The 24,468-nt window shown below is 48.5% G+C and overlaps 16 non-coding genes across 16 annotated transcripts; all 16 read left to right on the top strand.

Annotated features, from left to right (window-relative positions):
- The first annotated feature begins 359 nt into the window (after positions 1-359).
- On the top strand, positions 360-478 carry LOC139062322 (5S ribosomal RNA). Its single transcript, XR_011515899.1, has one exon. It is a non-coding gene; the product is annotated as a 5S ribosomal RNA (ribosomal RNA).
- A 941-nt stretch (positions 479-1,419) lies between these two features.
- LOC139062321 (5S ribosomal RNA) lies at positions 1,420-1,538 on the top strand. Its single transcript, XR_011515898.1, has one exon. It is a non-coding gene; the product is annotated as a 5S ribosomal RNA (ribosomal RNA).
- A 941-nt stretch (positions 1,539-2,479) lies between these two features.
- LOC139062320 (5S ribosomal RNA) lies at positions 2,480-2,598 on the top strand. The gene has a single exon (XR_011515897.1). It is a non-coding gene; the product is annotated as a 5S ribosomal RNA (ribosomal RNA).
- Positions 2,599-3,539: 941 nt separating this feature from the next.
- On the top strand, positions 3,540-3,658 carry LOC139062306 (5S ribosomal RNA). The gene has a single exon (XR_011515884.1). It is a non-coding gene; the product is annotated as a 5S ribosomal RNA (ribosomal RNA).
- Positions 3,659-4,599: 941 nt separating this feature from the next.
- LOC129161589 (5S ribosomal RNA) lies at positions 4,600-4,718 on the top strand. The gene has a single exon (XR_008561872.2). It is a non-coding gene; the product is annotated as a 5S ribosomal RNA (ribosomal RNA).
- A 941-nt stretch (positions 4,719-5,659) lies between these two features.
- On the top strand, positions 5,660-5,778 carry LOC129161588 (5S ribosomal RNA). The gene has a single exon (XR_008561871.2). It is a non-coding gene; the product is annotated as a 5S ribosomal RNA (ribosomal RNA).
- A 3,399-nt stretch (positions 5,779-9,177) lies between these two features.
- LOC129161329 (5S ribosomal RNA) lies at positions 9,178-9,296 on the top strand. The gene has a single exon (XR_008561612.1). It is a non-coding gene; the product is annotated as a 5S ribosomal RNA (ribosomal RNA).
- A 941-nt stretch (positions 9,297-10,237) lies between these two features.
- LOC129161597 (5S ribosomal RNA) lies at positions 10,238-10,356 on the top strand. Its single transcript, XR_008561880.2, has one exon. It is a non-coding gene; the product is annotated as a 5S ribosomal RNA (ribosomal RNA).
- A 941-nt stretch (positions 10,357-11,297) lies between these two features.
- On the top strand, positions 11,298-11,416 carry LOC129161591 (5S ribosomal RNA). The gene has a single exon (XR_008561874.2). It is a non-coding gene; the product is annotated as a 5S ribosomal RNA (ribosomal RNA).
- Positions 11,417-14,811: 3,395 nt separating this feature from the next.
- Positions 14,812-14,930, top strand: LOC139062319 (5S ribosomal RNA). The gene has a single exon (XR_011515896.1). It is a non-coding gene; the product is annotated as a 5S ribosomal RNA (ribosomal RNA).
- A 941-nt stretch (positions 14,931-15,871) lies between these two features.
- Positions 15,872-15,990, top strand: LOC139062338 (5S ribosomal RNA). Its single transcript, XR_011515916.1, has one exon. It is a non-coding gene; the product is annotated as a 5S ribosomal RNA (ribosomal RNA).
- Positions 15,991-16,931: 941 nt separating this feature from the next.
- LOC139062318 (5S ribosomal RNA) lies at positions 16,932-17,050 on the top strand. The gene has a single exon (XR_011515895.1). It is a non-coding gene; the product is annotated as a 5S ribosomal RNA (ribosomal RNA).
- A 941-nt stretch (positions 17,051-17,991) lies between these two features.
- On the top strand, positions 17,992-18,110 carry LOC129161331 (5S ribosomal RNA). The gene has a single exon (XR_008561614.1). It is a non-coding gene; the product is annotated as a 5S ribosomal RNA (ribosomal RNA).
- A 3,395-nt stretch (positions 18,111-21,505) lies between these two features.
- On the top strand, positions 21,506-21,624 carry LOC129161330 (5S ribosomal RNA). Its single transcript, XR_008561613.1, has one exon. It is a non-coding gene; the product is annotated as a 5S ribosomal RNA (ribosomal RNA).
- A 941-nt stretch (positions 21,625-22,565) lies between these two features.
- LOC129161538 (5S ribosomal RNA) lies at positions 22,566-22,684 on the top strand. Its single transcript, XR_008561821.2, has one exon. It is a non-coding gene; the product is annotated as a 5S ribosomal RNA (ribosomal RNA).
- A 941-nt stretch (positions 22,685-23,625) lies between these two features.
- LOC139062296 (5S ribosomal RNA) lies at positions 23,626-23,744 on the top strand. Its single transcript, XR_011515874.1, has one exon. It is a non-coding gene; the product is annotated as a 5S ribosomal RNA (ribosomal RNA).
- Positions 23,745-24,468: the final 724 nt, after the last annotated feature.

Raw genomic sequence — 24,468 nt, 5'->3', positions numbered from 1 at the left:
TGGGTCCCACCTTCCATGGGCCCACCACTCATAGGAGGGACAAAGGAAAAACGAGGTGCTTCTCTCAATTGAGGTGAAGGTGGCCTTTTTGTACATCCAAATGTTAAATAATATCGTTTGTACATTCTGATGTCTGCGATCTGAACAAATTTGGATTAAAGAGCATGAAACAACTCTACAGTGTCACTACACAAGCTCCCCTCTCCGCTTTCACCCACGGAGCCCGGCCAGACACAGCTCAAACTGGGGATGAGGGCCTTTTACTGGAAAGGCCTCAAATTGCAGCATTCCATTCAATGGCAACAAAAGGCACAACTGTCTCTACACCCGTAAAATGGAGGACGGAAGGAAAAGCCTTCGCTTACGGCCATACCACCCTGAACACGCCCGATCTCGTCTGATCTCGGAAGCTAAGCAGGGTCGGGCCTGGTTAGTACTTGGATGGGAGACCGCCTGGGAATACCAGGTGCTGTAAGCTTTTGTCCTTGTCTTTTGAGCCAGCAGAGGGTGCTGTTACGCACTCGCCCTTCTGAGGAACAACACATTACAGACCTCAAACTGTTACAACAGCATATTGCACTTTTCCTTAACACAGAAATGTCAAAAAGCCCATTCCCTGGGGAAATCAGGTTTTAAAAGAGCGTTTCTTCTTCAATATGTTAATATTTTACTTCCCAAGTTGCAATAGAGAATATCCAACTCATGTATCTGTGACTTACTTGCAATTCTGGGATCTAACTAATGATTGTCATTAAGATTTCATTCCGGAGCAAGGCTCTGCAACCTGTGGCTATGATGGCACGTCGCAAGTCTTTGCCGCTTCCCTACCAGCTAAAAGAAATGTGGGCCTTTTACTGGAATGGCATCAAAATGCACCAATAGGTCTTTTCCACAAAGACCCAAATAGGTTGTTGGAGAAACACATTGTAATTTATTGCTGCCAAACACATGAAAAGCAGAACTTACACACTAAGGAAAATCGAACTGCCAGCCGGCCGGCACCTGATTGCAAGGATTTCACACACGGAGGCCGGCCAGACACCGCCCGAACAGGGGGGCGTGGGTCCCACCTTCCATGGGCCCACCACTCATAGGAGGGACAAAGGAAAAACGAGGTGCTTCTCTCAATTGAGGTGAAGGTGGCCTTTTTGTTCATCCAAATGTTAAATAATGTTGTTTGAACATTCTGATGTCTGCGAACTGAACAAATTTGGATTAAAGAGCATGAAACAACTCTACTGTGTCACTACACAAGCTCCCCTCTCCGCTTTCACCCACGGAGCCCGGCCAGACACAGCTCAAACTGGGGATGAGGGCGTTTTACTGGAAAGGCCTCAAATTGCAGCATTCCATTCAATGGCAGCGAAGGGCACAATTGTCTCTGCACCCGTAAAACGGAGGACGGAAGGAGAATCCTTCGCTTACGGCCATACCACCCTGAACACGCCCGATCTCGTCTGATCTCGGAAGCTAAGCAGGGTCGGGCCTGGTTAGTACTTGGATGGGAGACCGCCTGGGAATACCAGGTGCTGTAAGCTTTTGTCCTTGTCTTTTGAGCCAGCAGAGGGTGCTGTTACGCACTTGCCCTTCTGAGGAACAACACATTACAGACCTCAAACTGTTACAACAGCATATTGCACTTTTCCTTAACACAGAAATGTCAAAAAGCCCATTCCCCGGGGCAATCAGGTTTTAAAAGAGCGTTTCTTCTTCAATATGTTCATATTTTACTTCCCAAGTTGCAATAGAGAAAATCCAACTCATGTATCTGTGACTTACTTGCAATTCTGGGATCTAACTAATGATTGTCATTAAGATTTCGTTCCGGAGCAAGGCTCTGCAGCCTGCGGCTATGATGGCACGTCGCAAGTCTTTGCCGCTTCCCTACCAGCTAAAAGAAATGTGGGCCTTTTACTGGAATGGCATCAAAATGCACCAATAGGTCTTTTCCACAAAGACCCAAATAGGTTGTTGGAGAAACACATTGCAATTTATTGCTGCCAAACACATGAAAAGCTGAACTCACACCCTAAGGAAAATCGAGCTGCCGGCCGGCCGGCACCTGATTGCAAGGATTTCACACACGGAGGCCGGCCAGACACCCCCCGAACAGGGGGGCGTGGGTCCCACCTTCCATGGGCCCACCAGTCATAGGAGGGACAAAGGAAAAACGAGGTGCTTCTCTCAATTGAGGTGATGGTGGCCTTTTTGTACATCCAAATGTTAAATAATATCGTTTGTACATTCTGATGTCTGCGATCTGAACAAATTTGGATTAAAGAGCATGAACCAACTCTACTGTGTCACTACACAAGCTCCCCTCTCCGCTTTCACCCACGGAGCCCGGCCAGACACAGCTCAGACTGGGGATGAGGGCGTTTTACTGGAAAGGCCTCAAATTGCAGCATTCCATTCAATGGCAGCGAAGGGCACAATTGTCTCTGCACCCGTAAAACGGAGGACGGAAGGAGAATCCTTCGCTTACGGCCATACCACCCTGAACACGCCCGATCTCGTCTGATCTCGGAAGCTAAGCAGGGTCGGGCCTGGTTAGTACTTGGATGGGAGACCGCCTGGGAATACCAGGTGCTGTAAGCTTTTGTCCTTGTCTTTTGAGCCAGCAGAGGGTGCTGTTACGCACTCGCCCTTCTGAGGAACAACACATTACAGACCTCAAACTGTTACAACAGCATATTGCACTTTTCCTTAACACAGAAATGTCAAAAAGCCCATTCCCCGGGGCAATCAGGTTTTAAAAGAGCGTTTCTTCTTCAATATGTTCATATTTTACTTCCCAAGTTGCAATAGAGAAAATCCAACTCATGTATCTGTGACTTACTTGCAATTCTGGGATCTAACTAATGATTGTCATTAAGATTTCGTTCCGGAGCAAGGCTCTGCAGCCTGCGGCTATGATGGCACGTCGCAAGTCTTTGCCGCTTCCCTACCAGCTAAAAGAAATGTGGGCCTTTTACTGGAATGGCATCAAAATGCACCAATAGGTCTTTTCCACAAAGACCCAAATAGGTTGTTGGAGAAACACATTGCAATTTATTGCTGCCAAACACATGAAAAGCTGAACTCACACCCTAAGGAAAATCGAGCTGCCGGCCGGCCGGCACCTGATTGCAAGGATTTCACACACGGAGGCCGGCCAGACACCCCCCGAACAGGGGGGCGTGGGTCCCACCTTCCATGGGCCCACCAGTCATAGGAGGGACAAAGGAAAAACGAGGTGCTTCTCTCAATTGAGGTGATGGTGGCCTTTTTGTACATCCAAATGTTAAATAATATCGTTTGTACATTCTGATGTCTGCGATCTGAACAAATTTGGATTAAAGAGCATGAACCAACTCTACTGTGTCACTACACAAGCTCCCCTCTCCGCTTTCACCCACGGAGCCCGGCCAGACACAGCTCAGACTGGGGATGAGGGCGTTTTACTGGAAAGGCCTCAAATTGCAGCATTCCATTCAATGGCAGCGAAGGGCACAACCGTCTCTGCACCCATAAAACGGAGGACGGAAGGAAAATCCTTCGCTTACGGCCATACCACCCTGAACACGCCCGATCTCGTCTGATCTCGGAAGCTAAGCAGGGTCGGGCCTGGTTGGTACTTGGATGGGAGACCGCCTGGGAATACCAGGTTCTGTAAGCTTTTGTCCTTGTCTTTTGAGCCAGCAGAGGGTGCTGTTACGCACTCGCCCTTCTGAGGAACAACACATTACAGACCTCAAACTGTTACAACAGCATATTGCACTTTTCCTTAACACAGAAATGTCAAAAAGCCCATTCCCTGGGGCAATCAGGTTTTAAAAGAGCGTTTCTTCTTCAATATGTTAATATTTTACTTCCCAAGTTGCAATAGAGAATATCCAACTCATGTATCTGTGACTTACTTGCAATTCTGGGATCTAACTAATGATTGTCATTAAGATTTCATTCCGGAGCAAGGCTCTGCAACCTGTGGCTATGATGGCACGTCACAAATCTTTGCCGGTTCCCTACCAGCTAAAAGAAATGTGGGCCTTTTACTGGAATGGCATCAAAATGCACCAATAGGTCTTTTCCACAAAGACCCAAATAGGTTGTTGGAGAAACACATTGTAATTTATTGCTGCCAAACACATGAAAAGCAGAACTTACACACTAAGGAAAATCGAACTGCCAGCCGGCCGGCACCTGATTGCAAGGATTTCACACACGGAGGCCGGCCAGACACCGCCCGAACAGGGGGGCGTGGGTCCCACCTTCCATGGGCCCACCACTCATAGGAGGGACAAAGGAAAAACGAGGTGCTTCTCTCAATTGAGGTGAAGGTGGCCTTTTTGTACATCCAAATGTTAAATAATATCGTTTGTACATTCTGATGTCTGCGATCTGAACAAATTTGGATTAAAGAGCATGAACCAACTCTACTGTGTCACTACACAAGCTCCCCTCTCCGCTTTCACCAACGGAGCCCGGCCAGACACAGCTCAAACTGGGGATGAGGGCGTTTTACTGGAAAGGCCTCAAATTGCAGCATTCCATTCAATGGCAACAAAAGGCACAACTGTCTCTACACCCGTAAAATGGAGGACGGAAGGAAAAGCCTTCGCTTACGGCCATACCACCCTGAACACGCCCGATCTCGTCTGATCTCGGAAGCTAAGCAGGGTCGGGCCTGGTTAGTACTTGGATGGGAGACCGCCTGGGAATACCAGGTGCTGTAAGCTTTTGTCCTTGTCTTTTGAGCCAGCAGAGGGTGCTGTTACGCACTCGCCCTTCTGAGGAACAACACATTACAGACCTCAAACTGTTACAACAGCATATTTAACTTTTCCTTAACACAGAAAGGTCAAAAAGCCCATTCCCTGGGGAAATCAGGTTTTAAAAGAGCGTTTCTTCTTCAATACGTTCACATTTTACTTCCCAAGTTGCAATAGAGAATATCCCACTCATGTATCTGTGACTTACTTGCAATTCTGGGATCTAACTAATGATTGTCATTAAGATTTCATTCCGGAGCAAGGCTCTGCAGCCTGCGGCTATGATGGCACGTCGCAAGTCTTTGCCGCTTCCCTACCAGCTAAAAGAAATGTGGGCCTTTTACTGGAATGGCATCAAAATGCACCAATAGGTCTTTTCCACAAAGACCCAAATAGGTTGTTGGAGAAACACATTGCAATTTATTGCTGCCAAACACATGAAAAGCTGAACTCACACCCTAAGGAAAATCGAGCTGCCGGCCGGCCGGCACCTTATTGCAAGGATTTCATACACGGAGGCCGGCCAGACACCCCCCGAACAGGGGGGCGTGGGTCCCACCTTCCATGGGCCCACCACTCATAGGAGGGACAAAGGAAAAACGAGGTGCTTCTCTCAATTGAGGTGAAGGTGGCCTTTTTGTTCATCCAAATGTTAAATAATGTTGTTTGAACATTCTGATGTCTGCGAACTGAACAAATTTGGATTAAAGAGCATGAAACAACTCTACTGTGTCACTACACAAGCTCCCCTCTCCGCTTTCACCCACGGAGCCCGGCCAGACACAGCTCAAACTGGGGATGAGGGCGTTTTACTGGAAAGGCCTCAAATTGCAGCATTCCATTCAATGGCAGCGAAGGGCACAATTGTCTCTGCACCCGTAAAACGGAGGACGGAAGGAGAATCCTTCGCTTACGGCCATACCACCCTGAACACGCCCGATCTCGTCTGATCTCGGAAGCTAAGCAGGGTCGGGCCTGGTTAGTACTTGGATGGGAGACCGCCTGGGAATACCAGGTGCTGTAAGCTTTTGTCCTTGTCTTTTGAGCCAGCAGAGGGTGCTGTTACGCACTCGCCCTTCTGAGGAACAACACATTACAGACCTCAAACAGTTACAACAGCATATTGCACTTTTCCTTAACACAGAAATGTCAAAAAGCCCATTCCCTGGGGCAATCAGGTTTTAAAAGAGCATTTCTTCTTCAATATGTTCACATTTTACTTCCCAAGTTATAGTAGAGAAAATCCAACTCATGTATCTGTGCCTTACTTGCAATTCTGGGATCTAACTAATGATTGTCATTAAGATTTCATTCCGGAGCAAGGCTCTGCAGCCTGCGGCTATGATGGCACATCGCAAGTCTTTGCCGCTTCCCTACCAGCTAAAAGAAATGTGGGCCTTTTACTGGAATGGCATCAAAATGCACCAATAGGTCTTTTCCACAAAGACCCAAATAGGTTGTTGGAGAAACACATTGCAATTTATTGCTGCCAAACACATGAAAAGCTGAACTCACACACTAAGGAAAATTGAGGTGCCGGCCGGCCGGCACCAGTTTGCCAGGATTTCACACACGGAGGCCGGCCAGCCACCACCCGAACAGGGGGGCGTTGGTCCCACCTTCCATGGGCCCACCAGTCATAGGAGGGACAAAGGAAAAACGAGGTGCTTCTCTCAATTGAGGTGAAGGTGGCCTTTTTGTACATCCAAATGTTAAATAATATCGTTTGTACATTCTGATGTCTGCGATCTGAACAAATTTGGATTAAAGCGCATGCAAAACACACACCCAGATGGACTGTTCATTGTTGCTGGAGATTTCAACCATGCAAATCTCAAATCAGTGCTTCCTAGATTCCATCAGTATGTGGACTTTGCAACGAGAGGGGTAAACACGCTGGATTTGGTTTACACAAACATCCCCGGCGCATATCGGGCAGAGCCCCGCCCCCACCTTGGCTACTCAGACCACATCTCTGTCATGCTAATTCCAGCATACAGACCACTCGTCAAGCGAGCAAAACCGGTTCTGAGGCAGGCAAAAACCTGGCCGGCAGGACCCACCTCTGCTCTTCAAGACTGTTTTGAGTGCACTGACTGGAACATGTTTAGGGAGGCTGCAACTTACGGCGACTCTACTGACTTGGAGGAGTACACGTCATCGGTGTCGAGCTACATCAGCAAATGCATCGATGACGTCACTGTCTCCAAGACCATCATCTCACGACCCAACCAGAAACTGTGGATTACTGCGGAAGTGCGCACACTTTTGAGAACCAGAGACTCTGCCTTCAAAGCGGGAGATAAGGTGGCGCTCAGCAGAGCTAGAACTGAACTATCTCAGGCCATTAGAGAGGCGAAGCGCGCACACGCCCAGAGGATCCACAAGCACTTCATGGACAGCGGCGACACACGGCGAATGTGGCAGGGCCTACAAGCCATCACCAACTACAGGACGACAACACCTGCCTGTGATGGTGACGGCTCCCTCCCTGATGCGCTGAACAACTTCTACGCTCGGTTCGACAGGCAGAACGACGTGGCAGCAAGGAAGTCAATCCCTCCTCCGGACGACCAGGTGTTGTGTCTCACTACAGCAGAGGTGAGGAAAACTCTACGCAGAGTCAATCCACGTAAAGCTGCTGGTCCAGACAACATCCAGGGCAGAGTGCTAAAGGAATGTGCTGAACAGCTGGCGGATGTTCTCACCGACATCTTCAACATCTCTCTGAGCAGTGCCGTTGTTCCCACGTGCTTTAAGGCCGCCACCATCGTCCCAGTGCCCAAGAAATCATCTGTGTCCTGTCTCAACGACTACCGTCCTGTTGCACTTACACCCACCATCATGAAGTGCTTCGAGCAGCTAGTCATGACACACATCAAGACCCTGTTGCCCCCCTCACTGGACCCACTGCAATTTGCATACCGCCATAACCGCTCAACAGATGACGCCATTTCCACTGCACTCCATCTTGCCCTCACACACCTGGACAAGAAGGACACACATGTTCGAATGCTGTACATAGATTTCAGCTCAGCATTCAACACGATCATCCCCCAGCAACTGATCGGAAAACTGAGCATGCTGGGCCTGAACACCTCCCTCTGCAACTGGATCCTGGACTTTCTGACTGGAAGGCCTCAGTCAGTACGGATCGGGAACTGCACCTCCAGCACCACCACACTAAGCACGGGGGCCCCACAAGGCTGTGTGCTCAGTCCTCTGCTGTTCACACTGCTGACTCATGACTGTGTAGCAACACACAGTTCAAATTACATCATTAAGTTCGCTGATGACACAACCTTGGTGGGTCTCATCAGCAAGAACGATGAGTCAGCATACAGAGATGAAGTGCAGAGGTTAACAAACTGGTGTAAGGTCAACAACCTGTCTCTGAATGTTGACAAGACAAAAGAGATGGTTGTTGACTTCAGGAGGATACGGAGTGACCACTCACCACTGAGCATCAACGGCTCCTCTGTGGAGATCGTCAACAACATCAAATTCCTGGGAGTTCACCTGGACAAAGACCTCACCTGGTCCCTCAACACCAGCTTCCTGTATAAGAAATCCCACCAGCGTCTCTTCTTTCTGAGAAGACTGAGAAAGGCCCAGCTTCCACCAACGATGCTAACCACCTTCTACAGAGGAACTATTGAGAGCATCCTGAGCAGCTGTATCACTGCCTGGTTTGGGAACTGTGCAATCTCTGACCGCAAAACCCTCCAGCGGATAGTGAAAACAGCAGAGAAGATCATAGGAGTCTCTCTCCCCTCAATCAAGGACATCTACACCACACGCTGCATCCGCAAAGCCAACAGCATTGTGGCTGACTGGTCACACCCCTCTCACACACTCTTCACAATCCTGCCATCTGGAAGAAGGTACCGAAGCATTCGAGCACTCACATCCAGACTGTGCAACAGCTTCTTCCCACAGGCCATTCGTCTCCTCAACGAAAAGGGACTGGACTGATAAACGCATGCATGCACACACACTCACACACACACACGCACGCACACAAACACGCGAACACACTCATGTTCTGTCCTTAATTAGATAGTTTCTTTTTCTTATATTTTTTCACGTTGTAAATTTATGTTGCATGTAGCACCTTGGTCCTGGAGGAATGTTGTTTCGCCTCACTGTATACAAACCGTATATGGCTGAAGTGACAATAAAGTTGATTGATTGATTGATTGATTGATTGATTGATTGATTGATTGATTGATTGATTGATTGAACAAACTCTACTGTGTCACTACACAAGCTCCCCTCTCCGCTTTCACCCACGGAGCCCGGCCAGACACAGCTCAAACTGGGGATGAGGGCGTTTTACTGGAAAGGCCTCAAATTGCAGCATTCCATTCAATGGCAACAAAAGGTCTCTACACCCGTAAAATGGAGGACGGAAGGAAAAGCCTTCGCTTACGGCCATACCACCCTGAACACGCCCGATCTCGTCTGATCTCGGAAGCTAAGCAGGGTCGGGCCTGGTTAGTACTTGGATGGGAGACCGCCTGGGAATACCAGGTGCTGTAAGCTTTTGTCCTTGTCTTTTGAGCCAGCAGAGGGTGCTGTTACGCACTCGCCCTTCTGAGGAACAACACATTACAGACCTCAAACTGTTACAACAGCATATTGCACTTTTCCTTAACACAGAAATGTCAAAAAGCCCATTCCCTGGGGCAATCAGATTTTAAAAGAGCGTTTCTTCTTCAATACGTTAATATTTTACTTCCCAAGTTATAATAGAGAAAATCCAACTCATGTATCTGTGACTTACTTGCAATTCTGGGATCTAACTAATGATTGTCATTAAGATTTCATTCCGGAGCAAGGCTCTGCAACCTGTGGCTATGATGGCACGTCACAAATCTTTGCCGGTTCCCTACCAGCTAAAAGAAATGTGGGCCTTTTACTGGAATGGCATCAAAATGCACCAATAGGTCTTTTCCACAAAGACCCAAATAGGTTGTTGGAGAAACACATTGTAATTTATTGCTGCCAAACACATGAAAAGCAGAACTTACACACTAAGGAAAATCGAACTGCCAGCCGGCCGGCACCTGATTGCAAGGATTTCACACACGGAGGCCGGCCAGACACCGCCCGAACAGGGGGGCGTGGGTCCCACCTTCCATGGGCCCACCACTCATAGGAGGGACAAAGGAAAAACGAGGTGCTTCTCTCAATTGAGGTGAAGGTGGCCTTTTTGTACATCCAAATGTTAAATAATATCGTTTGTACATTCTGATGTCTGCGATCTGAACAAATTTGGATTAAAGAGCATGAACCAACTCTACTGTGTCACTACACAAGCTCCCCTCTCCGCTTTCACCAACGGAGCCCGGCCAGACACAGCTCAAACTGGGGATGAGGGCGTTTTACTGGAAAGGCCTCAAATTGCAGCATTCCATTCAATGGCAACAAAAGGCACAACTGTCTCTACACCCGTAAAATGGAGGACGGAAGGAAAAGCCTTCGCTTACGGCCATACCACCCTGAACACGCCCGATCTCGTCTGATCTCGGAAGCTAAGCAGGGTCGGGCCTGGTTAGTACTTGGATGGGAGACCGCCTGGGAATACCAGGTGCTGTAAGCTTTTGTCCTTGTCTTTTGAGCCAGCAGAGGGTGCTGTTACGCACTCGCCCTTCTGAGGAACAACACATTACAGACCTCAAACTGTTACAACAGCATATTTAACTTTTCCTTAACACAGAAAGGTCAAAAAGCCCATTCCCTGGGGAAATCAGGTTTTAAAAGAGCGTTTCTTCTTCAATACGTTCACATTTTACTTCCCAAGTTGCAATAGAGAATATCCCACTCATGTATCTGTGACTTACTTGCAATTCTGGGATCTAACTAATGATTGTCATTAAGATTTCATTCCGGAGCAAGGCTCTGCAGCCTGCGGCTATGATGGCACGTCGCAAGTCTTTGCCGGTTCCCTACCAGCTAAAAGAAATGTGGGCCTTTTACTGGAATGGCATCAAAATGCACCAATAGGTCTTTTCCACAAAGACCCAAATAGGTTGTTGGAGAAACACATTGCAATTTATTGCTGCCAAACACATGAAAAGCTGAACTCACACCCTAAGGAAAATCGAGCTGCCGGCCGGCCGGCACCTGATTGCAAGGATTTCATACACGGAGGCCGGCCAGACACCCCCCGAACAGGGGGGCGTGGGTCCCACCTTCCATGGGCCCACCACTCATAGGAGGGACAAAGGAAAAACGAGGTGCTTCTCTCAATTGAGGTGAAGGTGGCCTTTTTGTTCATCCAAATGTTAAATAATGTTGTTAGAACATTCTGATGTCTGCAAGCTGAACAAATTTGGATTAAAGAGCATGAAACAACTCTACTGTGTCACTACACAAGCTCCCCTCTCCGCTTTCACCCACGGAGCCCGGCCAGACACAGCTCAAACTGGGGATGAGGGCGTTTTACTGGAAAGGCCTCAAATTGCAGCATTCCATTCAATGGCAGCGAAGGGCACAACTGTCTCTGCACCCGTAAAACGGAGGACGGAAGGAGAAGCCTTCGCTTACGGCCATACCACCCTGAACACGCCCGATCTCGTCTGATCTCGGAAGCTAAGCAGGGTCGGGCCTGGTTAGTACTTGGATGGGAGACCGCCTGGGAATACCAGGTGCTGTAAGCTTTTGTCCTTGTCTTTTGAGCCAGCAGAGGGTGCTGTTACGCAATCGCCCTTCTGAGGAACAACACATTACAGACCTCAAACTGTTACAACAGCATATTGCACTTTTCCTTAACACAGAAATGTCAAAAAGCCCATTCCCCGGGGCAATCAGGTTTTAAAAGAGCGTTTCTTCTTCAATATGTTCACATTTTACTTCCCAAGTTGCAATAGAGAATATCCAACTCATGTATCTGGGACTTACTTGCAATTCTGGGATCTAACTAATGATTGTCATTAAGATTTCGTTCCGGAGCAAGGCTTTGCAGCCTGCGGCTATAATGGCACGTCGCAAGTCTTTGCCGCTTCCCTACCAGCTAAAAGAAATGTGGGCCTTTTACTGGAATGGCATCAAAATGCACCAATAGGTCTTTTCCACAAAGACCCAAATAGGTTGTTGGAGAAACACATTGCAATTTATTGCTGCCAAACACATGAAAAGCTGAACTTACACCCTAAGGAAAATCGAGCTGCCGGCCGTCCGGCCGGCACCAGTTTGCCAGGATTTCACACACGGAGGCCGGCCAGACACCCCCCGAACAGGGGGGCGTGGGTCCCACCTTCCATGGGCCCACCAGTCATAGGAGGGACAAAGGAAAAACGAGGTGCTTCTCTCAATTGAGGTGAAGGTGGCCTTTTTGTACATCCAAATGTTAAATAATATCGTTTGTACATTCTGATGTCTGCGATCTGAACAAATTTGGATTAAAGCCCATGCAAAACACACACCCAGATGGACTGTTCATTGTTGCTGGAGATTTCAACCATGCAAATCTCAAATCAGTGCTTCCTAGATTCCATCAGTATGTGGACTTTGCAACGAGAGGGGTAAACACGCTGGATTTGGTTTACACAAACATCCCCGGCGCATATCGGGCAGAGCCCCGCCCCCACCTTGGCTACTCAGACCACATCTCTGTCATGCTAATTCCAGCATACAGACCACTCGTCAAGCGAGCAAAACCGGTTCTGAGGCAGGCAAAAACCTGGCCGGCAGGACCCACCTCTGCTCTTCAAGACTGTTTTGAGTGCACTGACTGGAACATGTTTAGGGAGGCTGCAACTTACGGCGACTCTACTGACTTGGAGGAGTACACGTCATCGGTGTCGAGCTACATCAGCAAATGCATCGATGACGTCACTGTCTCCAAGACCATCATCTCACGACCCAACCAGAAACTGTGGATTACTGCGGAAGTGCGCACACTTTTGAGAACCAGAGACTCTGCCTTCAAAGCGGGAGATAAGGTGGCGCTCAGCAGAGCTAGAACTGAACTATCTCAGGCCATTAGAGAGGCGAAGCGCGCACACGCCCAGAGGATCCACAAGCACTTCATGGACAGCGGCGACACACGGCGAATGTGGCAGGGCCTACAAGCCATCACCAACTACAGGACGACAACACCTGCCTGTGATGGTGACGGCTCCCTCCCTGATGCGCTGAACAACTTCTACGCTCGGTTCGACAGGCAGAACGACGTGGCAGCAAGGAAGTCAATCCCTCCTCCGGACGACCAGGTGTTGTGTCTCACTACAGCAGAGGTGAGGAAAACTCTACGCAGAGTCAATCCACGTAAAGCTGCTGGTCCAGACAACATCCAGGGCAGAGTGCTAAAGGAATGTGCTGAACAGCTGGCGGATGTTCTCACCGACATCTTCAACATCTCTCTGAGCAGTGCCGTTGTTCCCACGTGCTTTAAGGCCGCCACCATCGTCCCAGTGCCCAAGAAATCATCTGTGTCCTGTCTCAACGACTACCGTCCTGTTGCACTTACACCCACCATCATGAAGTGCTTCGAGCAGCTAGTCATGACACACATCAAGACCCTGTTGCCCCCCTCACTGGACCCACTGCAATTTGCATACCGCCATAACCGCTCAACAGATGACGCCATTTCCACTGCACTCCATCTTGCCCTCACACACCTGGACAAGAAGGACACACATGTTCGAATGCTGTACATAGATTTCAGCTCAGCATTCAACACGATCATCCCCCAGCAACTGATCGGAAAACTGAGCATGCTGGGCCTGAACACCTCCCTCTGCAACTGGATCCTGGACTTTCTGACTGGAAGGCCTCAGTCAGTACGGATCGGGAACTGCACCTCCAGCACCACCACACTAAGCACGGGGGCCCCACAAGGCTGTGTGCTCAGTCCTCTGCTGTTCACACTGCTGACTCATGACTGTGTAGCAACACACAGTTCAAATTACATCATTAAGTTCGCTGATGACACAACCTTGGTGGGTCTCATCAGCAAGAACGATGAGTCAGCATACAGAGATGAAGTGCAGAGGTTAACAAACTGGTGTAAGGTCAACAACCTGTCTCTGAATGTTGACAAGACAAAAGAGATGGTTGTTGACTTCAGGAGGATACGGAGTGACCACTCACCACTGAGCATCAACGGCTCCTCTGTGGAGATCGTCAACAACATCAAATTCCTGGGAGTTCACCTGGACAAAGACCTCACCTGGTCCCTCAACACCAGCTTCCTGTATAAGAAATCCCACCAGCGTCTCTTCTTTCTGAGAAGACTGAGAAAGGCCCAGCTTCCACCAACGATGCTAACCACCTTCTACAGAGGAACTATTGAGAGCATCCTGAGCAGCTGTATCACTGCCTGGTTTGGGAACTGTGCAATCTCTGACCGCAAAACCCTCCAGCGGATAGTGAAAACAGCAGAGAAGATCATAGGAGTCTCTCTCCCCTCAATCAAGGACATCTACACCACACGCTGCATCCGCAAAGCCAACAGCATTGTGGCTGACTGGTCACACCCCTCTCACACACTCTTCACAATCCTGCCATCTGGAAGAAGGTACCGAAGCATTCGAGCACTCACATCCAGACTGTGCAACAGCTTCTTCCCACAGGCCATTCGTCTCCTCAACGAAAAGGGACTGGACTGATAAACGCATGCATGCACACACACTCACACACACACACGCACGCACACAAACACGCGAACACACTCATGTTCTGTCCTTAATTAGATAGTTTCTTTTTCTTATATTTTTTCACGTTGTAAATTTATGTTGCATGTAGCACCTCGGTCCTGGAGGAATGTTGTTTCGCCTCACTGTATACAAACCGTATATGGCTGAAGTGACAATAAAGTTGATTGATTGATTGATTGATTGATTGATTGATTGATTGATTGAACAAACTCTACTGTGTCACTACACAAGCTCCCCTCTCCGCTTTCACCCACGGAGCCCGGCCAGACACAGCTCAAACTGGGGATGAGGGCGTTTTACTGGAAAGGCCTCAAATTGCAGCATTCCATTCAATGGCAACAAAAGGCACAACTGTCTCTACACCCGTAAAATGGAGGACGGAAGGAAAAGCCTTCGCTTACGGCCATACCACCCTGAACACGCCCGATCTCGTCTGATCTCGGAAGCTAAGCAGGGTCGGGCCTGGTTAGTACTTGGATGGGAGACCGCCTGGGAATACCAGGTGCTGTAAGCTTTTGTCCTTGTCTTTTGAGCCAGCAGAGGGTGCTGTTACGCACTCGCCCTTCTGAGGAACAACACATTACAGACCTCAAACTGTTACAACAGCATATTGCACTTTTCCTTAACACAGAAAGGTCAAAAAGCCCATTCCCTGGGGAAATCAGGTTTTAAAAGAGCGTTTCTTCTTCAATACGTTAATATTTTACTTCCCAAGTTATAATAGAGAAAATCCAACTCATGTATCTGTGACTTACTTGCAATTCTGGGATCTAACTAATGATTGTCATTAAGATTTCATTCCGGAGCAAGGCTCTGCAACCTGTGGCTATGATGGCACGTCACAAATCTTTGCCGGTTCCCTACCAGCTAAAAGAAATGTGGGTCTTTTACTGGAATGGCATCAAAATGCACCAATAGGTCTTTTCCACAAAGACCCAAATAGGTTGTTGGAGAAACACATTGCAATTTATTGCTGCCAAACACATGAAAAGCAGAACTTACACACTAAGGAAAATCGAACTGCCAGCCGGCCGGCACCTGATTGCAAGGATTTCACACACGGAGGCCGGCCAGACACCGCCCGAACAGGGGGGCGTGGGTCCCACCTTCCATGGGCCCACCACTCATAGGAGGGACAAAGGAAAAACGAGGTGCTTCTCTCAATTGAGGTGAAGGTGGCCTTTTTGTTCATCCAAATGTTAAATAATGTTGTTTGAACATTCTGATGTCTGCGAACTGAACAAATTTGGATTAAAGAGCATGAAACAACTCTACTGTGTCACTACACAAGCTCCCCTCTCCGCTTTCACCCACGGAGCCCGGCCAGACACAGCTCAAACTGGGGATGAGGGCGTTTTACTGGAAAGGCCTCAAATTGCAGCATTCCATTCAATGGCAGCGAAGGGCACAATTGTCTCTGCACCCGTAAAACGGAGGACGGAAGGAGAATCCTTCGCTTACGGCCATACCACCCTGAACACGCCCGATCTCGTCTGATCTCGGAAGCTAAGCAGGGTCGGGCCTGGTTAGTACTTGGATGGGAGACCCCCTGGGAATACCAGGTGCTGTAAGCTTTTGTCCTTGTCTTTTGAGCCAGCAGAGGGTGCTGTTACGCACTCGCCCTTCTGAGGAACAACACATTACAGACCTCAAACTGTTACAACAGCATATTGCACTTTTCCTTAACACAGAAATGTCAAAAAGCCCATTCCCTGGGGCAATCAGGTTTTAAAAGAGCGTTTCTTCTTCAATATGTTAATATTTTACTTCCCAAGTTGCAATAGAGAAAATACACCTCATGTATCTGTGACTTACTTGCAATTCTGGGATCTAACTAATGATTGTCATTAAGATTTCATTCCGGAGCAAGGCTCTGCAACCTGTGGCTATGATGGCACGTCACAAATCTTTGCCGGTTCCCTACCAGCTAAAAGAAATGTGGGCCTTTTACTGGAATGGCATCAAAATGCACCAATAGGTCTTTTCCACAAAGACCCAAATAGGTTGTTGGAGAAACACATTGTAATTTATTGCTGCCAAACACATGAAAAGCAGAACTTACACACTAAGGAAAATCGAACTGCCAGCCGGCCGGCACCTGATTGCAAGGATTTCACACACGGAGGCCGGCCAGACACCGCCCGAACAGGGGGGCGTGGGTCCCACCTTCCATGGGCCCACCACTCATAGGAGGGACAAAGGAAAAACGAGGTGCTTCTCTCAATTGAGGTGAAGGTGGCCTTTTTGTACATCCAAATGTTAAATAATATCGTTTGTACATTCTGATGTCTGCGATCTGAACAAATTTGGATTAAAGAGCATGAACCAACTCTACTGTGACACTACACAAGCTCCCCTCTCCGCTTTCACCAACGGAGCCCGGCCAGACACAGCTCAAACTGGGGATGAGGGCGTTTTACTGGAAAGGCCTCAAATTGCAGCATTCCATTCAATGGCAACAAAAGGCACAACTGTCTCTACACCCGTAAAATGGAGGACGGAAGGAAAAGCCTGTGCTTACGGCCATACCACCCTGAACACGCCCGATCTCGTCTGATCTCGGAAGCTAAGCAGGGTCGGGCCTGGTTAGTACTTGGATGGGAGACCGCCTGGGAATACCAGGTGCTGTAAGCTTTTGTCCTTGTCTTTTGAGCCAGCAGAGGGTGCTGTTACGCACTCGCCCTTCTGAGGAACAACACATTACAGACCTCAAACTGTTACAACAGCATATTTAACTTTTCCTTAACACAGAAAGGTCAAAAAGCCCATTCCCTGGGGAAATCAGGTTTTAAAAGAGCGTTTCTTCTTCAATACGTTCACATTTTACTTCCCAAGTTGCAATAGAGAATATCCCACTCATGTATCTGTGACTTACTTGCAATTCTGGGATCTAACTAATGATTGTCATTAAGATTTCGTTCCGGAGCAAGGCTCTGCAGCCTGTGGCTATGATGGCACGTCGCAACTCTTTGCCGCTTCCCTACCAGCTAAAAGAAATGTGGGCCTTTTACTGGAATGGCATCAAAATGCACCAATAGGTCTTTTCCACAAAGACCCAAATAGGTTGTTGGAGAAACACATTGCAATTTATTGCTGCCAAACACATGAAAAGCTGAACTCACACCCTAAGGAAAATCGAGCTGCCGGCCGGCCGGCACCTGATTGCAAGGATTTCATACACGGAGGCCGGCCAGACACCCCCCGAACAGGGGGGCGTGGGTCCCACCTTCCATGGGCCCACCACTCATAGGAGGGACAAAGGAAAAACGAGGTGCTTCTCTCAATTGAGGTGAAGGTGGCCTTTTTGTTCATCCAAATGTTAAATAATGTTGTTAGAACATTCTGATGTCTGCGAACTGAACAAATTTGGATTAAAGAGCATGAAACAACTCTACTGTGTCACTACACAAGCTCCCCTCTCCGCTTTCACCCACGGAGCCCGGCCAGACACAGCTCAAACTGGGGATGAGGGCGTTTTACTGGAAAGGCCTCAAATTGCAGCATTCCATTCAATGGCAGCGAAGGGCACAATTGTCTCTGCACCCGTAAAACGGAGGACGGAAGGAGAAGCCTTCGCTTACGGCCATACCACCCTGAACACGCCCGATCTCGTCTGATCTCGGAAGCTAAGCAGGGTCGGGCCTGGTTAGTACTTGGATGGGAGACCGCCTGGGAATACCAGGTGCTGTAAGCTTTTGTCCTTGTCTTTTGAGCCAGCAGAGGGTGCTGTTACGCACTCGCCCTTCTGAGGAACAACACATTACAGACCTCAAACTGTTACAACAGCATATTGCACTTTTCCTTAACACAGAAATGTCAAAAAGCCCATTCCCCGGGGCAATCAGGTTTTAAAAGAGCGTTTCTTCTTCAATATGTTCACATTTTACTTCCCAAGTTGCAATAGAGAAAATCCAACTCATGTATCTGTGACTTACTTGCAATTCTGGGATCTAACTAATGATTGTCATTAAGATTTCGTTCCGGAGCAAGGCTTTGCAGCCTGCGGCTATAATGGCACGTCGCAAGTCTTTGCCGCTTCCCTACCAGCTAAAAGAAATGTGGGCCTTTTACTGGAATGGCATCAAAATGCACCAATAGGTCTTTTCCACAAAGACCCAAATAGGTTGTTGGAGAAACACATTGCAATTTATTGCTGCCAAACACATGAAAAGCTGAACTTACACACAAAGGAAAATCGAGCTGCCGGCCGGCCGGCCGGCACCAGTTTGCCAGGATTTCACACACGGAGGCCGGCCAGACACCCCCCGAACAGGGGGGCGTGGGTCCCACCTTCCATGGGCCCACCAGTCATAGGAGGGACAAAGGAAAAACGAGGTGCTTCTCTCAATTGAGGTGAAGGTGGCCTTTTTGTACATCCAAATGTTAAATAATATCGTTTGTACATTCTGATGTCTGCGATCTGAACAAATTTGGATTAAAGCCCATGCAAAACACACACCCAGATGGACTGTTCATTGTTGCTGGAGATTTCAACCATGCAAATCTCAAATCAGTGCTTCCTAGATTCCATCAGTATGTGGACTTTGCAACGAGAGGGGTAAACACGCTGGATTTGGTTTACACAAACATCCCCGGCGCATATCGGGCAGAGCCCCGCCCCCACCTTGGCTACTCAGACCACATCTCTGTCATGCTAATTCCAGCATACAGACCACTCGTCAAGCGAGCAAAACCGGTTCTGAGGCAGGCAAAAACCTGGCCGGCAGGACCCACCTCTGCTCTTCAAGACTGTTTTGAGTGCACTGACTGGAACATGTTTAGGGAGGCTGCAACTTACGGCGACTCTACTGACTTGGAGGAGTACACGTCATCGGTGTCGAGCTACATCAGCAAATGCATCGATGACGTCACTGTCTCCAAGACCATCATCTCACGACCCAACCAGAAACTGTGGATTACTGCGGAAGTGCGCACACTTTTGAGAACCAGAGACTCTGCCTTCAAAGCGGGAGATAAGGTGGCGCTCAGCAGAGCTAGAACTGAACTATCTCAGGCCATTAGAGAGGCGAAGCGCGCACACGCCCAGAGGATCCACAAGCACTTCATGGACAGCGGCGACACACGGCGAATGTGGCAGGGCCTACAAGCCATCACCAACTACAGGACGACAACACCTGCCTGTGATGGTGACGGCTCCCTCCCTGATGCGCTGAACAACTTCTACGCTCGGTTCGACAGGCAGAACGACGTGGCAGCAAGGAAGTCAATCCCTCCTCCGGACGACCAGGTGTTGTGTCTCACTACAGCAGAGGTGAGGAAAACTCTACGCAGAGTCAATCCACGTAAAGCTGCTGGTCCAGACAACATCCAGGGCAGAGTGCTAAAGGAATGTGCTGAACAGCTGGCGGATGTTCTCACCTACATCTTCAATATCTCTCTGAGCAGTGCCGTTGTTCCCACGTGCTTTAAGGCCGCCACCATCGTCCCAGTGCCCAAGAAATCATCTGTGTCCTGTCTCAACGACTACCGTCCTGTTGCACTTACACCCACCATCATGAAGTGCTTCGAGCAGCTAGTCATGACACACATCAAGACCCTGTTGCCCCCCTCACTGGACCCACTGCAATTTGCATACCGCCATAACCGCTCAACAGATGACGCCATTTCCACTGCACTCCATCTTGCCCTCACACACCTGGACAAGAAGGACACACATGTTCGAATGCTGTACATAGATTTCAGCTCAGCATTCAACACGATCATCCCCCAGCAACTGATCGGAAAACTGAGCATGCTGGGCCTGAACACCTCCCTCTGCAACTGGATCCTGGACTTTCTGACTGGAAGGCCTCAGTCAGTACGGATCGGGAACTGCACCTCCAGCACCACCACACTAAGCACGGGGGCCCCACAAGGCTGTGTGCTCAGTCCTCTGCTGTTCACACTGCTGACTCATGACTGTGTAGCAACACACAGTTCAAATTACATCATTAAGTTCGCTGATGACACAACCTTGGTGGGTCTCATCAGCAAGAACGATGAGTCAGCATACAGAGATGAAGTGCAGAGGTTAACAAACTGGTGTAAGGTCAACAACCTGTCTCTGAATGTTGACAAGACAAAAGAGATGGTTGTTGACTTCAGGAGGATACGGAGTGACCACTCACCACTGAGCATCAACGGCTCCTCTGTGGAGATCGTCAACAACATCAAATTCCTGGGAGTTCACCTGGACAAAGACCTCACCTGGTCCCTCAACACCAGCTTCCTGTATAAGAAATCCCACCAGCGTCTCTTCTTTCTGAGAAGACTGAGAAAGGCCCAGCTTCCACCAACGATGCTAACCACCTTCTACAGAGGAACTATTGAGAGCATCCTGAGCAGCTGTATCACTGCCTGGTTTGGGAACTGTGCAATCTCTGACCGCAAAACCCTCCAGCGGATAGTGAAAACAGCAGAGAAGATCATAGGAGTCTCTCTCCCCTCAATCAAGGACATCTACACCACACGCTGCATCCGCAAAGCCAACAGCATTGTGGCTGACTGGTCACACCCCTCTCACACACTCTTCACAATCCTGCCATCTGGAAGAAGGTACCGAAGCATTCGAGCACTCACATCCAGACTGTGCAACAGCTTCTTCCCACAGGCCATTCGTCTCCTCAACGAAAAGGGACTGGACTGATAAACGCATGCATGCACACACACTCACACACACACACGCACGCACACAAACACGCGAACACACTCATGTTCTGTCCTTAATTAGATAGTTTCTTTTTCTTATATTTTTTCACGTTGTAAATTTATGTTGCATGTAGCACCTCGGTCCTGGAGGAATGTTGTTTCGCCTCACTGTATACAAACCGTATATGGCTGAAGTGACAATAAAGTTGATTGATTGATTGATTGATTGATTGATTGATTGATTGATTGAACAAACTCTACTGTGTCACTACACAAGCTCCCCTCTCCGCTTTCACCCACGGAGCCCGGCCAGACACAGCTCAAACTGGGGATGAGGGCGTTTTACTGGAAAGGCCTCAAATTGCAGCATTCCATTCAATGGCAACAAAAGGCACAACTGTCTCTACACCCGTAAAATGGAGGACGGAAGGGAAAGCCTTCGCTTACGGCCATACCACCCTGAACACGCCCGATCTCGTCTGATCTCGGAAGCTAAGCAGGGTCGGGCCTGGTTAGTACTTGGATGGGAGACCGCCTGGGAATACCAGGTGCTGTAAGCTTTTGTCCTTGTCTTTTGAGCCAGCAGAGGGTGCTGTTACGCACTCGCCCTTCTGAGGAACAACACATTACAGACCTCAAACTGTTACAACAGCATATTGCACTTTTCCTTAACACAGAAAGGTCAAAAAGCCCATTCCCTGGGGAAATCAGGTTTTAAAAGAGCGTTTCTTCTTCAATACGTTAATATTTTACTTCCCAAGTTATAATAGAGAAAATCCAACTCATGTATCTGTGACTTACTTGCAATTCTGGGATCTAACTAATGATTGTCATTAAGATTTCATTCCGGAGCAAGGCTCTGCAACCTGTGGCTATGATGGCACGTCGCAAGTCTTTGCCGCTTCCCTACCAGCTAAAAGAAATGTGGGCCTTTTACTGGAATGGCATCAAAATGCACCAATAGGTCTTTTCCACAAAGACCCAAATAGGTTGTTGGAGAAACACATTGTAATTTATTGCTGCCAAACACATGAAAAGCAGAACTTACACACTAAGGAAAATCGAACTGCCAGCCGGCCGGCACCTGATTGCAAGGATTTCACACACGGAGGCCGGCCAGACACCGCCCGAACAGGGGGGCGTGGGTCCCACCTTCCATGGGCCCACCACTCATAGGAGGGACAAAGGAAAAACGAGGTGCTTCTCTCAATTGAGGTGAAGGTGGCCTTTTTGTTCATCCAAATGTTAAATAATGTTGTTTGAACATTCTGATGTCTGCGAACTGAACAAATTTGGATTAAAGAGCATGAAACAACTCTACTGTGTCACTACACAAGCTCCCCTCTCCGCTTTCACCCACGGAGCCCGGCCAGACACAGCTCAAACTGGGGATGAGGGCGTTTTACTGGAAAGGCCTCAAATTGCAGCATTCCATTCAATGGCAGCGAAGGGCACAATTGTCTCTGCACCCGTAAAACGGAGGACGGAAGGAGAATCCTTCGCTTACGGCCATACCACCCTGAACACGCCCGATCTCGTCTGATCTCGGAAGCTAAGCAGGGTCGGGCCTGGTTAGTACTTGGATGGGAGACCGCCTGGGAATACCAGGTGCTGTAAGCTTTTGTCCTTGTCTTTTGAGCCAGCAGAGGGTGCTGTTACGCACTCGCCCTTCTGAGGAACAACACATTACAGACCTCAAACTGTTACAACAGCATATTGCACTTTTCCTTAACACAGAAATGTCAAAAAGCCCATTCCCCGGGGCAATCAGGTTTTAAAAGAGCGTTTCTTCTTCAATATGTTCATATTTTACTTCCCAAGTTGCAACAGAGAAAATCAAACTCATGTATCTGTGACTTACTTGCAATTCTGGGATCTAACTAATGATTGTCATTAAGATTTCGTTCCGGAGCAAGGCTCTGCAGCCTGCGGCTATGATGGCACGTCGCAAGTCTTTGCCGCTTCCCTACCAGCTAAAAGAAATGTGGGCCTTTTACTGGAATGGCATCAAAATGCACCAATAGGTCTTTTCCACAAAGACCCAAATAGGTTGTTGGAGAAACACATTGCAATTTATTGCTGCCAAACACATGAAAAGCTGAACTCACACCCTAAGGAAAATCGAGCTGCCGGCCGGCCGGCACCTGATTGCAAGGATTTCACACACGGAGGCCGGCCAGACACCCCCCGAACAGGGGGGCGTGGGTCCCACCTTCCATGGGCCCACCAGTCATAGGAGGGACAAAGGAAAAACGAGGTGCTTCTCTCAATTGAGGTGATGGTGGCCTTTTTGTACATCCAAATGTTAAATAATATCGTTTGTACATTCTGATGTCTGCGATCTGAACAAATTTGGATTAAAGAGCATGAACCAACTCTACTGTGTCACTACACAAGCTCCCCTCTCCGCTTTCACCCACGGAGCCCGGCCAGACACAGCTCAGACTGGGGATGAGGGCGTTTTACTGGAAAGGCCTCAAATTGCAGCATTCCATTCAATGGCAGCGAAGGGCACAACCGTCTCTGCACCCATAAAACGGAGGACGGAAGGAAAATCCTTCGCTTACGGCCATACCACCCTGAACACGCCCGATCTCGTCTGATCTCGGAAGCTAAGCAGGGTCGGGCCTGGTTAGTACTTGGATGGGAGACCGCCTGGGAATACCAGGTTCTGTAAGCTTTTGTCCTTGTCTTTTGAGCCAGCAGAGGGTGCTGTTACGCACTCGCCCTTCTGAGGAACAACACATTACAGACCTCAAACTGTTACAACAGCATATTGCACTTTTCCTTAACACAGAAATGTCAAAAAGCCCATTCCCTGGGGCAATCAGGTTTTAAAAGAGCGTTTCTTCTTCAATATGTTAATATTTTACTTCCCAAGTTGCAATAGAGAATATCCAACTCATGTATCTGTGACTTACTTGCAATTCTGGGATCTAACTAATGATTGTCATTAAGATTTCATTCCGGAGCAAGGCTCTGCAACCTGTGGCTATGATGGCACGTCACAAATCTTTGCCGGTTCCCTACCAGCTAAAAGAAATGTGGGCCTTTTACTGGAATGGCATCAAAATGCACCAATAGGTCTTTTCCACAAAGACCCAAATAGGTTGTTGGAGAAACACATTGTAATTTATTGCTGCCAAACACATGAAAAGCTGAACTCACACACTAAGGAAAATTGAGGTGCCGGCCAGCCGGCACCAGTTTGCCAGGATTTCACACACGGAGGCCGGCCAGCCACCGCCCGAACAGGGGGGCGTGGGTCCCACCTTCCATGGGCCCACCACTCATAGGAGGGACAAAGGAAAAACGAGGTGCTTCTCTCAATTGAGGTGAAGGTGGCCTTTTTGTACATCCAAATGTTAAATAATATTGTTTGTACATTCTGATGTCTGCGATCT

This window comes from Nothobranchius furzeri, chromosome 12 (assembly GCF_043380555.1).
Source record: "Nothobranchius furzeri strain GRZ-AD chromosome 12, NfurGRZ-RIMD1, whole genome shotgun sequence".
Taxonomy (NCBI): domain Eukaryota; kingdom Metazoa; phylum Chordata; class Actinopteri; order Cyprinodontiformes; family Nothobranchiidae; genus Nothobranchius; species Nothobranchius furzeri.
This window is presented reverse-complemented; position numbering and strand designations above follow the sequence as displayed.